Source organism: Bufo bufo, chromosome 1, assembly GCF_905171765.1.
Source record: "Bufo bufo chromosome 1, aBufBuf1.1, whole genome shotgun sequence".
NCBI classification, from domain to species: domain Eukaryota; kingdom Metazoa; phylum Chordata; class Amphibia; order Anura; family Bufonidae; genus Bufo; species Bufo bufo.
This window is the reverse complement of record NC_053389.1, coordinates 588,420,926-588,436,737: the sequence shown is the minus strand read 5'-3', so window position 1 is coordinate 588,436,737 and position 15,812 is coordinate 588,420,926.

Below are 15,812 nucleotides of genomic sequence, written 5' to 3'. Positions count from 1 at the left end.
TCCAGGGCACGAAGCTCCCGTTCCACCACATCCCAAAGATGCTCTATTGGGTTGAGATCTGGTGACTGTGGGGGCCATTTTAGTACAGTGAACTCATTGTCATGTTCAAGAAATCAATTTGAAATGATTCGAGCTTTGTGACATGGTGCATTATCCTGCTGGAAGTAGCCATCAGAGGATGGATACATGTTCTCATTCTGTTTACGCCAAATTCGGACTCTACCATTTGAATGTCTCAACAGAAATCGAGACTCATCAGACCAGGCAACATTTTTCCAGTCTTCAACAGTCCAATTTTGGTGAGCTTGTGCAAATTGTAGCCTCTTTTTCCTATTTGTAGTGGAGATGAGTGGTACCCGGTGGGGTCTTCTGCTGTTGTAGCCCATCCGCCTCAAGGTTGTGCGTGTTGTGGCTTCACAAATGCTTTGCTGCATACCTCGGTTGTAACGAGTGGTTATTTCAGTCAACGTTGCTCTTCTATCAGCTTGAATCAGTCGGCCCACATTCTCCTCTGACCTCTAGCATCCACAAGGCATTTTTGCCCACAGGACTGCTGCATACTGGATGTTTTTCCCTTTTCACACCATTCTTTGTAAACCCTAGAAATGGTTGTGCGTGAAAATTCCAGTAACTGAGCAGATTGTGAAATACTCAGACCGGCCCGTCTGGCACCAACAACCATTCCACGCTCAAAATTGCTTAAATCACCTTTCTTTCCCATTCTGACATTCAGTTTGGAGTTCAGGAGATTGTCTTGACCAGGACCACACCCCTAAATGCATTGAAGAAACTGCCATGTGATTGGTTGACTAGATAATTGCATTAATGAGAAATAGAACAGGTGTTCCTAATAATTCTTTAGGTGAGTGTATATCGCGATATATTGTTTTCTATATTTGGGGGGGTTTAAACTTTTTTTTTACTTTTTATTTAATAACTATTCGCCTCCTTAAGAACGAACCCTTGTCATATTCACCCTAATAGAGCCTTATTAGAGTGAATAGGACATTACACTCTCCCTGCTGCCCTGTGCTTTGTGCACACAACAGCAGGGAGCTGACCATGGCAGCCAGCCTCTCATGTGCCCCCCAGCCTCTGATCCGCCGCCCAGCCTCTGATCCGTCCCCCCAGCCTCTGATCCGCCCCCCAGCCTCTGATCCGCCCCAGCCTCTCATGTGCCCCTCAGCCTCTCATTAGAGAAGTGGCGAACATAAAATTTTCCGTTTGCGGAGAATACAAATTTTCGCAAATGTTTGCGAACGGGCGAACCGCCATAGACTTCAATAGGCAGGCGAATTTTAAAACCCACTGGGACTCTTTCTGGCCACAATAGTGATGGAAAAGTTGTTTCAAGGGGACTAACACCTGGACTGTGGCATGCCGGAGGGGGATCCATGGCAAAACTCCCATGGAAAATTACGTAGTTGACGCAGAGTCGGGTTTTAATCCATAAAGGGCATAAATCGCCTAACATTCCTAAATTGTTTGGAATAACGTGCTTTAAAACTTCAGGTATGATGTTGTATCGATCAGGTAGTGTAAGGGTTACGCCCGCTTCACAGTGACAGACCAAACTCCCCGTTTAACGCACCGCAAACAGTCTATTTGCACAACCGCAAACTCCCCATTTGCACAAGGTTGGATACCAAGCTAGCCATGTCCCGTTCCTTGTCCTCACTGATGTCATTGAAGGTCTCTTCCTCCACCCAGCCACGTACAACACCAAGGGTCCCAGAAAGGTCACAACAAGCCCCCTGGGACGCCTGCTGTGTTTGGTCTTCCACCTCCTCAAAGCGACCTTCTTCCTCTGACTCCTCTTCTTCAGACTCCTCTCTCTGCGTTATTATAAGGTGTGTTAAGTAGTACTATTCCTATCAATTGAATCCCTGTTACGTCCCCTATCAGGGGACGTGTATATGGAATAGATTTTAGGAACCGGGAGATGGAAAAAGATGCTTGGTCGGTCCTCCTACTTCCAATTTGAGGCACTGCGCGTGCAATCTACTGTGCCACCAGATAGGAGTGGTGTGTTAAGTAGTACTATTCCTATCAGTTTAATCCCTGTGACGTGTATATGGAATAGATTTTAGACAACCGCAAAGAGTTGTCAATAGTTGACACACTCATGACATAAATTTTATTCCTCTATGCGTCAATCTTGGTGTAGTGATGACTGTGCTCGTGCGCACGTTTGGGAGATTGCAGGCGATGGGGGTTTTTCAAAGCCTATGATCGTGCTGAGGTAGTTCAATGACAGTTAAGTGACCCAGAAAACAAGGATTCTGCAGTGTGGGCCCATTGTTGGCCTAGTAGGCTTTAGATCACCTTAGATGATCACAAAGAAAATTTAATGTTTTTTCTATGCAAAATTATCCAGCCGATCGCTTTTGGTCTGTTCACAATGAAGCAACGACCTTATCATCTGGGGTGTGCCAACATTGCCATTGCCAACACACTCATAGAGGTGGTTGCTTCAGTGTGATACGCAAGCCCCTTCACCACAACAAGGTAATGATCACGAAGGGGAATTGACACATGTATGTGCCTTTTTTGTTGTTTTGTTTTTGCAGCCACAGTGCAGCACCAGAGGCCAGAAAAATTAGGCATGTACACATACCTGAAAAATTAGGTATTGTTGCAGAAATTGCCCTAAAACATTGCGGCTTGAACCCTAGTTGGTGGCGGATAAGCCACGCAAGTCATCCGGCATTCAGAGATAAAATACAGCAGCGTGTGGACCATTTTTAGCCCAAGGCAGCTCATCTCATCAGGCCTTTTTTAGTCAAATGTATCGCCCACTGTCAGTCCCTTCGGGATCCATGCCTCATTCATCTTAACCGCCTCACGTCCGCCCATAGGATATAAACGTCCTATGGGTGGACGTCTATTTCTGACAGCACGTTTTAAAACGTCCTGTCAGAAATAGCAGCTGCACGCTAATCGTGCAGCTGCTGATCGGGTTGCCCGCTGTCAGTGACAGCAGGGCAACCCTAAGACAAGGTAGGGACAGTGCCCAGGTGTCCCTGCCTTCACGATCGCTGCAGACACAGCGCTCACCGAGCGCTGTGTCTGCAGAGCAGGAAGCGTTGTGCGCTTCCTGTTCCGGCCCGGCGGTCATGTGACCGCCGTGACCGGAGAGTGCAGGAGCTGTGTGAGGTCTCTCAGAGACCTCGATCAGCCCTGCTGTGAGGCTGTACAGCGCTGGATTGCTGCTGTACAGCCTCTATAAGGGTGCATTTGTCCTGTAACTGGGGCTACTATGTCAGCCCCAGTTACAGGAGAAATCAACAGTGTAAAAAAAAAAAAAAGTGAAGTAAATGTCCCCCAGAGGTCTTGTATGACCTTATGGGGGACGAAAAGTGTAAAATAAAATAAAAATAAAATAAAGGGTTGAAAAAATAAAATAAAAAAAAGTTTCACATGTAAAAAAAAAAAAAATCCCAAGTAAGGAATAAAAAAAAAAATTAAAAATAGAAAAAATAAAATAAAATAGACATATTTAGTATTGCCGCGTCCGTAAAAACCAGCTCTATAAAAATATCACATGACCTAACCCCTCGGGTGAACACCGTAAAAAAATAATAAAAAAAACTGTGTCAAAACAAGCAATTTTTGTCACCTTGCATCACAAAAGGTGCAACACCAAGTGATCAAAAACGCGTATGTCCCACAAAATGGTACCAATAAAACCGTCACCTCATCCCGCAAAAAATGAGCCCCTACATAAGAAAATCTCTCAAAAAATAAAAAAACTATAGCTCTTCGAACATGGAGACACTAAAACATCATTTTTTTGGTTTCAAAAATGCTATTATTGTGTTAAAGTGAAACAAATAAAAAAAAGTATACATATTAGGTATTGCCGCGTCCGTAAAAACCAGCTCTATAAAAATATCACATGACCTAACCCCTCGGGTGAACACCGTAAAAAAAAAAAAAAAAAAAACTGTGTCAAAACAAGCAATTTTTGTCACCTTGCATCACAAAAGGTGCAACACCAAGTGATCAAAAACGCGTATGTCCCACAAAATAGTACCAATAACACCGTCACCTCATCCCGCAAAAAATGAGCCCCTACATAAGAAAATCTCTCAAAAAATAAAAAAACTATAGCTCTCAGAACATGGACACATTAAAACATAATTTTTTGGTTTCAAAAATGCTATTATTGTGTAAAACTTTAATAAATGAGAAAAAGTATACATATTAGGTATCGCCACGTCCGTAACAATCTGCTCTATAAAAATGTCACTTGACTGAACCCCTCAGGTGAACGCTGTAAAAAAAAAAAAATAGAAACTGTGCTAAAACAACCAATTTTTGGGTCACCTTGCCCCATAAAGTGTTATAATGAATGATCAAAAAATCATATGTACCCAAAAATAGTACTAATAAAACTGGCACCTTATCCCCTAGTTTCCAAAATGGGGTCACTTCTTGGGAGTTTCTACTGTAAGGGTGCATCAGGGGGCTTCAAATGGGACATGGCATCTAAAAACCATGTGGAGTTCCTTATCTTCTGCGCCCTGCCGTGTGCCCATACAGCAGTTTACGACCACATGTGGGGTGTTTCTGTAAACCGCAGAATCTGGGTAATAAATATTGAGTTTTGTTTGGCTGTTAACCATCGATGTGTTGAAGAAAAAAATTTATTAAAATGGAAAATCTGCCAAAAAAGTGAAATTTTAAAAATTGATCTCCATTTTCCTTTAATTCTTGTGGAACGCCTAAAGGGTTAACAAAGTTTGTAAAATCGGTTTTGAATACCTTGAGGGGTGTAGTTTCTACAATGGGGTCATTTATGGGGGTATCCACTATGTAGGCCCCACAAAGTGACTTCAGACCTGAACTGGTCCTTATAAAGTGGGTTTTGGCAATTTTCTTAAAAATTTGAAGAATTGCTTCTAAGCCTTCTAACGTCCTAAAAAAATAAAATGACATTTCCAAAATGATGCCAACATAAAGTAGACATATGGGGAATGTTAAATAATAAATATTTTATGAGGTATCACTTTCTGTTTTAAAAGCAGAGAAATTGAAATTTAGAAAATTGCGAATTTTTCTAATTTTTGGGTAAATTTGGGATTTTTTCATAAATAAAGGTGAAATATTTTGACTCAAATTTATGACTATCATGAAGTACAATGTGTCACGAGAAAACAATCTCTGAATGACTTGGATAAATAAAGGCGTTCCAAAGTTATTACCACATAAAGTGAGATATGTCAGTTTTGCAAAATTTGGCCTGGTCAGGAAGGGGGCAAAGGGCCCAGATGGGAAGTGGTTAATAAAGGTGAGGTAATCTAGACTTTTTTGACCTAGGCGACTTCTCTTCTCAGTGACAATACCTCCTGCTGCACTGAAGGTCCTTTCTGACAGGACACTTGAAGCGGGGCAGGCTAGAAGTTCTATCGCAAATTGGGATAGCTCAGGCCACAGGTCAAGCCTGCACACCCAGTAGTCAAGGGGTTCATCGCTCCTCAGAGTGTCGATATCTGCAGTTAAGGCGAGGTAGTCTGCTACCTGTCGGTCGAGTCGTTTTCTGAGGGTGGACCCCGAAGGGCTGTGGCGATGCGTAGGACTTAAAAAGGTCCGCATGTCCTCCATCAACAACACGTCTGTAAAGCGTCCTGTCCTTGCCGGCGTGGTCGTGGTAGGAGGAGGATTACTTTCACCTCTTCCCCTGTTAGATTCCCGTTGTGCTGTGACATCACCCTTATACGCTGTGTAAAGCATACTTTTAAATTTATTTTGGAACTGCTGCATTCTTTCCGACTTGCGGTAATTCGGTAACATTTCAGGCACATTCTGCTTATACCGGGGGGCTAGTAGCGTGGCCACCCAGTACAGGTCGTTCTCCTTCAGCCTTTTTATACGAGGGTCCCTCAACAGGCACGACAGCATGAAAGACCCCATTTGCACAAGGTTGGATGCCGAGCTACTCATGTCCTGTTCCTCGTCCTCAGTGATCTCACTGAAGGTATGTTCTTCCCCCCAGCCATGTACAACACCACGGGTACCAGATAGGTGACAACGAGCACCGTGGGATGCCTGCTGTGGTTGGTCTTCCTCCTCCTCCTCAAAGCCACATTCCTCCTCTTCCTCACACTCCTCTTCCAGCGTTGCCGCAGGTCCAGCAAGCGATGCTGATAAGGCTGTTTCTGGTGGTGATGGTGACCACAACTCTTCCTCTTCACGCTCATCTACGGCCTGATCCAGCACTCTTCGCAGGGCACACTCCAGGAAGAAAACAAATGGGATGATGGTGCCTTCGGTGCGACTGACTAGGTTTGTCACCTCCTCAAAAGGACGCATGAGCCTACAGGCATTGCGCATGAGCGTCCAGTAACGTGGCAAAAAAATTCCCAGCTCCGCAGAGGCTGTCCTAGCACCCCGGTCATACAAATACTCGTTGACGGCTTTTTCTTGTTGGAGCAGGCTTTCGAACATTAGGAGTGTTGAATTCCAACGTGTCGGGCTGTCGCAAATCAAGCGCTTCACTGGCATGTTGTTTCGCCGCTGGATATCTGAAAAGTGCGCCATGGCCGTGTAGGAACGCCTGAAATGGCCACACACCTTCCTGGCCTGCTTGAGGACGTCCTGTAAGCCTGGGTACTTATGCACAAAGCGTTGTACGATCAGATTACACACATGTGCCATGCACGGCACGTGTCAACTTGCCCAAATTCAATGCCGCCAACAAATTACTTCCGTTGTCACACACCACTTTGCCGATCTCCAGGTGGTGCGGAGTCAGCCACTGATCCACCTGTGCGTTCAGGGCGGACAGGAGTGCTGGTCCGGTGTGACTCTCTGCTTTCAGGCAAGTCAACCCCAAGACGTCATGACACTGTCGTATCCGGGATGTGGAATAGCCCCTGGGGAGCTGGGGGGTGCCGTTGATGTGGAGCAAGACGCAGCAGCAGAAGAGGACTCAGCCGAGGAGGTTATGGAAGAGGATGGAGTAGGAGGAGTAGAGGAGGTGGCAGCAGGCCTGCCTGCAAGTCGTGGCGGTGTCACCAACTCCTCTGCAGAGCCACGCATTCCATGCTTGGCAGCCGTCAGCATGTTTACCCAATGCGCAGTGTAGGTGATATACCTGCCCTGACCGTGCTTTGCAGACCAGGTATCAGTGGTCAGATGGACCCTTGCCCCAACACTGTGTGCCAGAAATGCCATGACTTCCTTTTGCACAATCGAGTACAGGTTGGGGATTGCCTTTTGTGCAAAGAAATTTCGGCTGGGTACCTTCCACTGCGGTGTCCCAATAGCTACAAATTTTTGGAAGGCCTCAGACCCCACTAGCTTGTATGGTAAAAGCTGGTGGGCTAAGAGTTCCGACAAGCCAGCTGTCAGACGCCAGGCAAAGGGGGTGACTTTGTGACATTGGCTTCTTATGCTCAAACATGTCCTTGACAGACACCTGACTGTGGGCAGATGAGCAGGAACTGCTCAAGGCGAGAGACGGAGTGGCGGATGGTTGAGAGGGGGCAAGGAGGACAGCAGTGGTTGACGTGGCTGAAGATGCTGGACCAGGAGGAGGATGGTGGCTTTGAGTTTGTGTGCTGCTTGTACTCATGTGTTGATCCCATAGGCGTTTGTGATGTGCGATCATGTGCCTTCGCAAAGCAGTTGTACCTAGGTGGGTGTTGGACTTCCCACGACTCAGTTTCTTTTGGCACAGGTTGCAAATGGCATCGCTGTTGTCAGAGGCAGAAAAACACAAAAAAAATGCCACACTGCTGAGCTCTGCAATGACTGCATTCTGGTGGTGGCAACAGCATGCGTTGATTGGCGTGCTGTCTGGCTGACCCCGGGTGCCGATGCATGCTGTCTGACTGTGCCACTAGCTCCTTGCGACGACCTCCCCCTGCTTCCAACTCGTCTCCTCCTCCTCCTCTCTGTCTCCCCATCTGAACTTTCCCCCTGTTCTTCTTCTCTTCGAGCGGGCACCCACGTGACATCCACGGACACATCGTCATCATCACTTGTATCTGACAACTCAGCAAAGGAAGCAGCAGTGGGTACATCATCATCATCACACCGTACGTCCATGTGTGTAATGCTGCCTGACTGAGACATATCCCTGTTATCTACATGCTCTGGCAATAATGGTTGTGCATCACTCATTTCTTCCAACTGATGTGTAAATAACTCCTCTGACAGATCAAGTGAAGCGGCTGTGGTGCCCGAAGCTGAGCTGGAGGGGGATGGTGCGTCAAGGTTCCGAGCGGAAGCTGTAGAAGATTGGGTGTCCTGTGTTAGCCAGTCAACTATGTCCTCAGAACTTTTCGAGTTCAGGGTACATGGCCTCTGAACATTGGGCATTATTCTAGGGCCAAAGGGAATCGCAGCACCACGACCACGACGGCCCCTGTGGGGTGGCCTGCCTCTGCCTGTCATTTTTTTTTTTTTTTAGATTAGTTTAGTTGTACTATGCGTGCAAGCTACTGTGACACCAGATATGAGTTGCGCTGGTGACACTATGCACTTGCAGCTGGGCCTTAAACACACAAACACGTGCAGGCTACTTACTGCTATTTATTCACAGTCAAAATTGTGGTTTTTCTTTCAATGTAATCTACTGTGACACCAGATATGAGTTGTGCTGGTGACACTATGCACTTGCAGGGCATGAGACACACACGTGCAGCAACTGACTGCTATTTATTCACAGTCAAAATTGTTGTTTTTCTTTAAATGTAATCTACTGTGACACCAGATATGAGTTGCACTGGTGACACTATGCACTTGCAGGGCATGAAACGCACATGCGCGTGCAGGCAACTGACTGCTATTTATTCACAGTCAAAATTGTTGTTGTTTTTTAAATGCAAGCTACTGTGACACCAGATATGAGTGGTGGCACTGGGCAAGTGGGCACAGTATACGCTGTGAGACTGACACACATGCTGGCAGGAAATTGCAATTAGATTACACAGGGGGAAAAAAAGCAGACTGATGTTCTAGCCCTAAAAAGGGCTTTTTGGGGTGCTGTCCTTACAGCAGAAATCAGATGAGTCTTTCAGGACTGTAGTGGACACTGAATACACTTACCTAGCTATCGATTTCCCTATTAAATCAGCAGCAGCTACACTGTCCCTCCTCTCACTAAGAATGCAGCTTCCGAATGAATCTAAAATGGATGTTGTCCAGGAGGTGGGAGGGTCTGGGAGGGAGGGTATGATGCTGATTGGCTGGAATGTGTTTGCTGACTGTGAGGTACAGGGTCAAAGTTTACACAATGATGATGAATAGGGGGCGGACCGAACATCGCTTATGTTCGCCCGCCGCGGCGAACGCGAACAAGCGATGTTCACCGGGAACTATTCGCCGGCGAATAGTTCGGGACATCACTACCTCTCATGTGCCCCCCAGCCTCTCCCTCTTATCAGCCCCCTCTGGTAACTAAAACCCACCCCCCTCCCTCCCCAGTATTAATCATTGGTGGCAGTGGCCACAGGTCCCCCTCCTCCCCCCCATCATTGGTGGCAGTGGGCAGTTCCGATCGGAGTCCCAGCAGTGTAATGCTGGGGCTCCGATCGGTTACCATGGCAGCCAGGGCGCTACTGAAGTCCTGGCTGCCATGGTATGTTAATGAGCAGCATTATACTCACGTGCGCCGTGGCCGCCGGGTGCTCCTTCTCATAGGTCTGTGCGGCGCATTGCTATAAGAAGAAGGAGCGCCCGGCGGCCACGGCGCACGTTAGTATAATGCTCCCCTCCTACTCTGTTCTTATTGGTGGCCAGCGGCAGCCGCGCACAGTGGGGAGGGAGGGACTCCCTCTTTCTCCACTGTGCCGGTTCAGGAGAACATGGTGCGTGCTGAGAGCGCGATCATTCACTACCGCTTCGTGGTCATATCGCGGTCCGGCGATATGCACAAAATCCATATCGTGGCACAAATTTATATTGCATATCGCCTATATCACCCACCGCTAACCCGACTCATTATCTATTGTTACAATATACTCATTTGTACATCCTGATTATTCTGGTGGTATCCAGTATTTTATACACTTTTGTTTTTACTCATTTTAAAGGGTTTCTATCACTTCGTTTCACCTATTTAGCTTTCAGACACTAGCGATCCGCTAGTGTCTGCTTTATCTAACCATCCTAATATAAGAGCTTATTGTCCTGCCGTTTAGCTAAAAAAATAACTTATATAGATATGCAAATGAGCCTCTAGGTGCTATGGGGGCGTGATTAGCACCTAGAGGCTCCGTCTACCTTAACAAACTGCCGCCGCCCAGCGCGTCCCTCCAGCCCGCCCATCTCCTCCGGAATGCGATGCTCCTCGTATTCGGCGCATGCGCAGTGAATGTCTGATCGCTTCCCTGCTCAGACATCTCCACTGCGCCTGCGCCGATGACGTCATAGTGCTCCGAGGAACAGGCGCAGTGGAGATGTCTGAGCAGGGAAGCGATCAGACATTCACTGCGCATGCGCCGAATACGAGGAGCATCGCATTCCGGAGGAGATGGGCGGGCTGGAGGGACGCGCTGGGCGGCGGCAGTTTGTTAAGGTAGACGGAGCCTCTAGGTGCTAATCACGCCCCCATAGCACCTAGAGGCTCATTTGCATATCTATATAAGTTATTTTTTTAGCTAAACGGCAGGACAATAAGCTCTTATATTAGGATGGTTAGATAAAGCAGACACTAGCGGATCGCTAGTGTCTGAAAGCTAAATAGGTGAAACGAAGTGATAGAAACCCTTTAACAGTTGTGTTTTTTTGTCTTCATTATTAGATCTCATGTTTCTTTTGGTGTGCTTGGAACAACCTCTATTTACCTATGGGAAATTTTTCCTATGGTTCCATCCGTCTTACATGATTTACGGTACCTTTGGCCACATAATGAATACCTGGAAGAAGAGCCTGCCATCCATTCCCCATTGATATTTACCATTTGATGATTTCTTGTATCCATGAACTCTTTTTCCTGCATCACCTCACTGTGTGGTTCACATCACTTTCATGATTCATCTGGTATGTTATTCACTCACCCCCCCCACCTTCCCTCACTGTGCACATCACTTTTTTACACTGGTCCTCACTTACGCCGTCCCCTTTACTTATTAAATAGTCGGTAAGATGGTGCAGCGGGCTGATGCTCCGTTGCAGCAATCTGTGTTCACCTGAGTCCTCAGGGTCGCAGGTTCGATCCTGGCGGGGTTTACTCAGCCTTCCATCTTTCCGAGGTCGGTTAAATGAGTACCATTGAGTATTTATTTATTAACATATATATATATATATATATATATATATATTCATGTATTTTAGGCGCCTTTTATCAATTTCTCAGATATTTTTGTCAGGGCATTATCATGACATCACTATAACCTTGTTTATATATTTTATGTATCATGCTTTTATATATCTGCTCACTTATTTATGTTGTGTGTATTATTGTCAATTCCGAATCCTTACACATTTATACATTTTTCACATATGATCTTGATTTAGATTTGTGTTAAACAAGTATAAGATAATATATACTCAATTTCACAATGTGGGATATGGATAGTTTGAGTCTCTTTAATTATACGCTGTGTAGTTACGTCTTCGGTATATACTGGGTTCTGCATTTATTCAGCTGCTCTATTATACGCGATCACTGTTGTCCGTAGTGACCAACTAGATCATGTAGGACTTAGTTGCGCCCACAAACTACGTCATGTGAAGTTTGGCTACGCCCACAGATCATGTCATGCGAGGCTTAATTGGGCATACAAACCATTATATGCGAGGCTTGGCTACGCCTGTAAACCATGTCATGTGAGGCTCAGCCACGCCCACAAATTATGTCATGTGAGGCTTGGTCACGCCCACAAAAACATGCGTCATAAGGTCCTACCACTACAAAACTACAAGCCTCCTCACATGATCTGTGTCATGTGGGGTTTGGCCATACCCACAACCTTATGTCAGAAGGTCCTTTTACTTTGAACTCATATGCTGTTTTTGCATAATTTTTGCAGTGTTCTTGCAGTGTGCCTCCTTTTTATACCATAGACTATCAACTATCGAGTCTTATTCTATTTTTACTTTGATTGTACATCTGACTGAACAGTATATTTTAACTATTTACGAGTGACTTTCTGGCAACATGGTCTATTGGTCCGCCTATTGTGGGTGTTCCTTTAGCATACCAATCTGTTATTCTCTTATTAAGATCACTATAAAAAGACCATAGTGCCACCTACACACCATCCCCGGAAGAAGCCAGCGTGTCTGGCGAAACGGCATTGGGAGGCGGCGGCTGAGGAGCCAGCACACGCTGGGTATTTACTACATTTATGTTTCTCCACATGTCACTTTTGCTCTTGACTTTTTCCTTGGTTTTGTCCGGGAGCTTTATTCACCTTATAGACAGGTGAATGTGGATGCCTGCTTTTTCACGCTGTTCGCAGTGTCCCGTATGTGCTGACCCTTCAGCCTCCTCCTTGGTTTTGTGTCCTCCATTTTGTTATGGCTGCTGTCTTAAATAATTATCTATGTACTGTATTGTAATATTTTACCTTTAATAAAGTTTGTATTTACCACTTTCTCACCAAAGTGTGGTGTTGCAATTTGTTTGTGGCTCAGTTTACATGTTTTTGTCCTCTTCGCAGTATTAAAACTATTGATCCGGTTATCATATTGGTGGCATGGTAAAAATGTGTAAAGAGATACAAGACGGATCCGTCTGTCCGCATGACAAGCAGAGAGACAGATTCATTCTTGCAATGCATTTGTGAGATGATCCGCATCCGGAAGCGTCTCACAAATGCTTTCAGTCACATCCCGATCGGTGCATCCGACAGGCAGTTCCGACCACGTGTGAACGCATTGCACCCGCACTGAATCTGGACCCATTCATTTCTATGGGGCTGTGCACATGAGAGGTGATTTTCACGCAACGCAGGCCCCAATAGGGCTGCGTGAAAATCGCAAGCAAGTGCGGATGCAGTGCGATTTTCACGCATGGTTGCTAGGATGAAAGTCTATTCACTGTGTTATTTTCCCTTTATAACATGGTTATAAGGGAAAATAATAGCATTCTTTAATACAGAATGCTTAGTAGAAGGTCAATTGAGGGTTAAAAAATAAAATAAAAATCAACACACCTCCTCCAATTGATCGCGTAGCTGCCGGTCTCCTGTTCTTTCTTCAGGACCTGTCTAAGGACCTGTGGTGACGTCACTGTGCTCATCACATGGTACATCACATGATCCATCACCATGGTAATGGACCATGTGATGAGCTCAGTGACGTCACCACAGGTCCTTAGACAGGTCCTGCAGAAAGAACAGGAGACCGGCAGCTACGCGATCAATTGGAGGAGGTAAGTTAATTTATTTTTTATTTTTTAACCCGCACTGCGCCACCAATGTTTATTATACTGGGGGGGGCGCACTGCGCCACCAATGTTTATTTTACTGGGGAGTTGGGGGGGGGGGGCGCACTGCGCCACCAATAGAGGTAACTGACCTGTTAATACAAATACAGGAGGCGGGTGCCGGAATCAAATAGCCGGCAGCCGACCTCTATGACAGGGAGCTGCGATCCGCTGCAGTTAACCCCTCAGGTGCCGGCTATTTAATTCCGGCACCCGCCTCCTGTATTTGTATTAACAGGTCAGTTATCTTCATTCGTGGCGCAGTGGCCACTGCCCCTCCCCTCCTCCTGCCTCTCTTCTTATTGGCGGCGGCGGCAGCACAGGGGGGGAGGGAGAGACTCCTCCACTGCGCTGCTGAGAAGAACATCGGCGGCGGGGCAGAGAACTATCATCTCCTGTGCCCCGCCGGCTGTATTCAATGGCAGAGCTGCGGCGGCGGGTCTAGTCGCAAATGGCGATAAGACTAAAAAGTCTTGTCGCCATTTGTAAATTCTAAGTCGCATTGGCGACCATCTGGAGCGCTGCCATAAACAACACAGTATAAAGTACATACACATACATAGAATCATTGAGACTAGATATCCTGCCAGTAAAACAGTAATGTAGTTTTCCATGAGTTAGCACTTAAATATTTGGAGCTTTTACAAACTCATCATCACTATCAATTAAAACTGGGAGCAACCATGTTTACAAGTGACCACCTTCTTTGTATGATGAAGGCTTCAGGTGCAGGTCAAGTCATCCTCTGTCTAATCTTGTAAGTGTACCTTTTAATCTTTCTGTTAGATACCATTTGGTGAGTTTGAAAGGGGACATCAGAGTATCAATTTCTAGATCCGAAAAATTCCTTAACACAAATCCTCTCCACTTTTAAAAAAATCTGCCCACTAAAGTTTCTTTGTGCCTTTCTGTTTCCTTTTTTTCTAGTGCCAATAAGCCCCTCATATCATGCAGAATCATTTCCCTAGATGGGACCATGGCACCCAGCCAATTTTGCAATATCAATCTCTTTGCACCCATGCTTAATACATGAAAAATCGCTGGTAACCTCTTTTCTGTTGAACCCGTTGCCCCTATCTCCTCCCAATAATGGAATAGATATGTCAGGGGTTTCAGGGGAATATCAAGGTTGCATATATCCCCAGCTATACTTTTTACATGGCCCCATAGGGAAACGACCAGCGGACACGACCATAAACCATTGAACAAATCCGTTCTTGGCATCTGACACTTCGGACAGCTGGTCATTCTATTAGGCCTACTGCGGGCTGGAGGAAAATTAAAGGCGTATATGGCTTTATGCATTATGCGAAAATGGGTATCCCTCCATGATTCATTTACCACTGATTTTCTCATCGCCCACCATCCGAGTAGTATCTTATCGCTCACCTCCTGGTCTTCCAATACGCCCGCTAGCAAGGGCAAACCATCTCCCAAAAACTGAAAATGCAAATGTGATCGCACACTACATCCAGCATTCTGCCCTGCCTCCATGCTGGATGAGACATTGGTGTACATTTTGGCCAAAGCGTAATAAGCCACTCACCGCGTCAAGGTTGCCTCCATTTGACTGGTCCCTAACGCTAGTTCCTACCTGTTTATGGGCCATGACAGCCACACAAAGTCCAGGGAATGCGGGTCAGCATGCAAGCCAAGCACACTCTGCTTTTAACCCCGTCCGGTGCCATTACAGCTTTCATCGGATCCAGGGATGCAAGTACCAACATGCATGCTGAGCCCACCATATACTTCTCCTGGAGCCAAATGGCTACTGGTAGGTTCTATATAAGCAGACTCAGTTTTATACTGACTTTAAAACCAGCCTCCAGGACAGATTGACTGGTCAGGTGTGCATGACTCAAAGGAGATCGCCACGCCTCCAATATATGCTACAAAGAAAAAATGTGGGGGGTTGAGTCCGCACAACCTGTCTGTAGGTGTATATCACTATGGCGAAATACATATACAAACTGAAAATGCAAATGTGATCGCACACTACATTCAGCATTCTGCCCTGCCTCCATGCAGGATGAGACATTGGTGTACATTTTGGCCAAAGCGTAATAAGCCACTCACCGCGTCAAGGTTGCCTCCATTTGAGTGGTCCCTAACGCTAGTTCCTACCTGTTTATGGGCCATGACAGCCACACAAAGTCCAGGGAATGCAGATCAGCATGCAAGCCAAGCACACTCTGCTTTTAACCCCGTCCGGTGCCATTACAGCTTTCATCGGATCCAGGGATGCAAGTACCAACATGCATGCTGAGCCCACCATATACTTCTCCTGGAGCCAAATGGCTACTGGTAGGTTCTATATAAGCAGACTCAGTTTTATACTGACTTTAAAACCAGCCTCCAGGACAGATTGACTGGTCAGGTGTGCATGACTCAAAGGAGATCGCCACGCCTCCAATATATGCTACAAAGA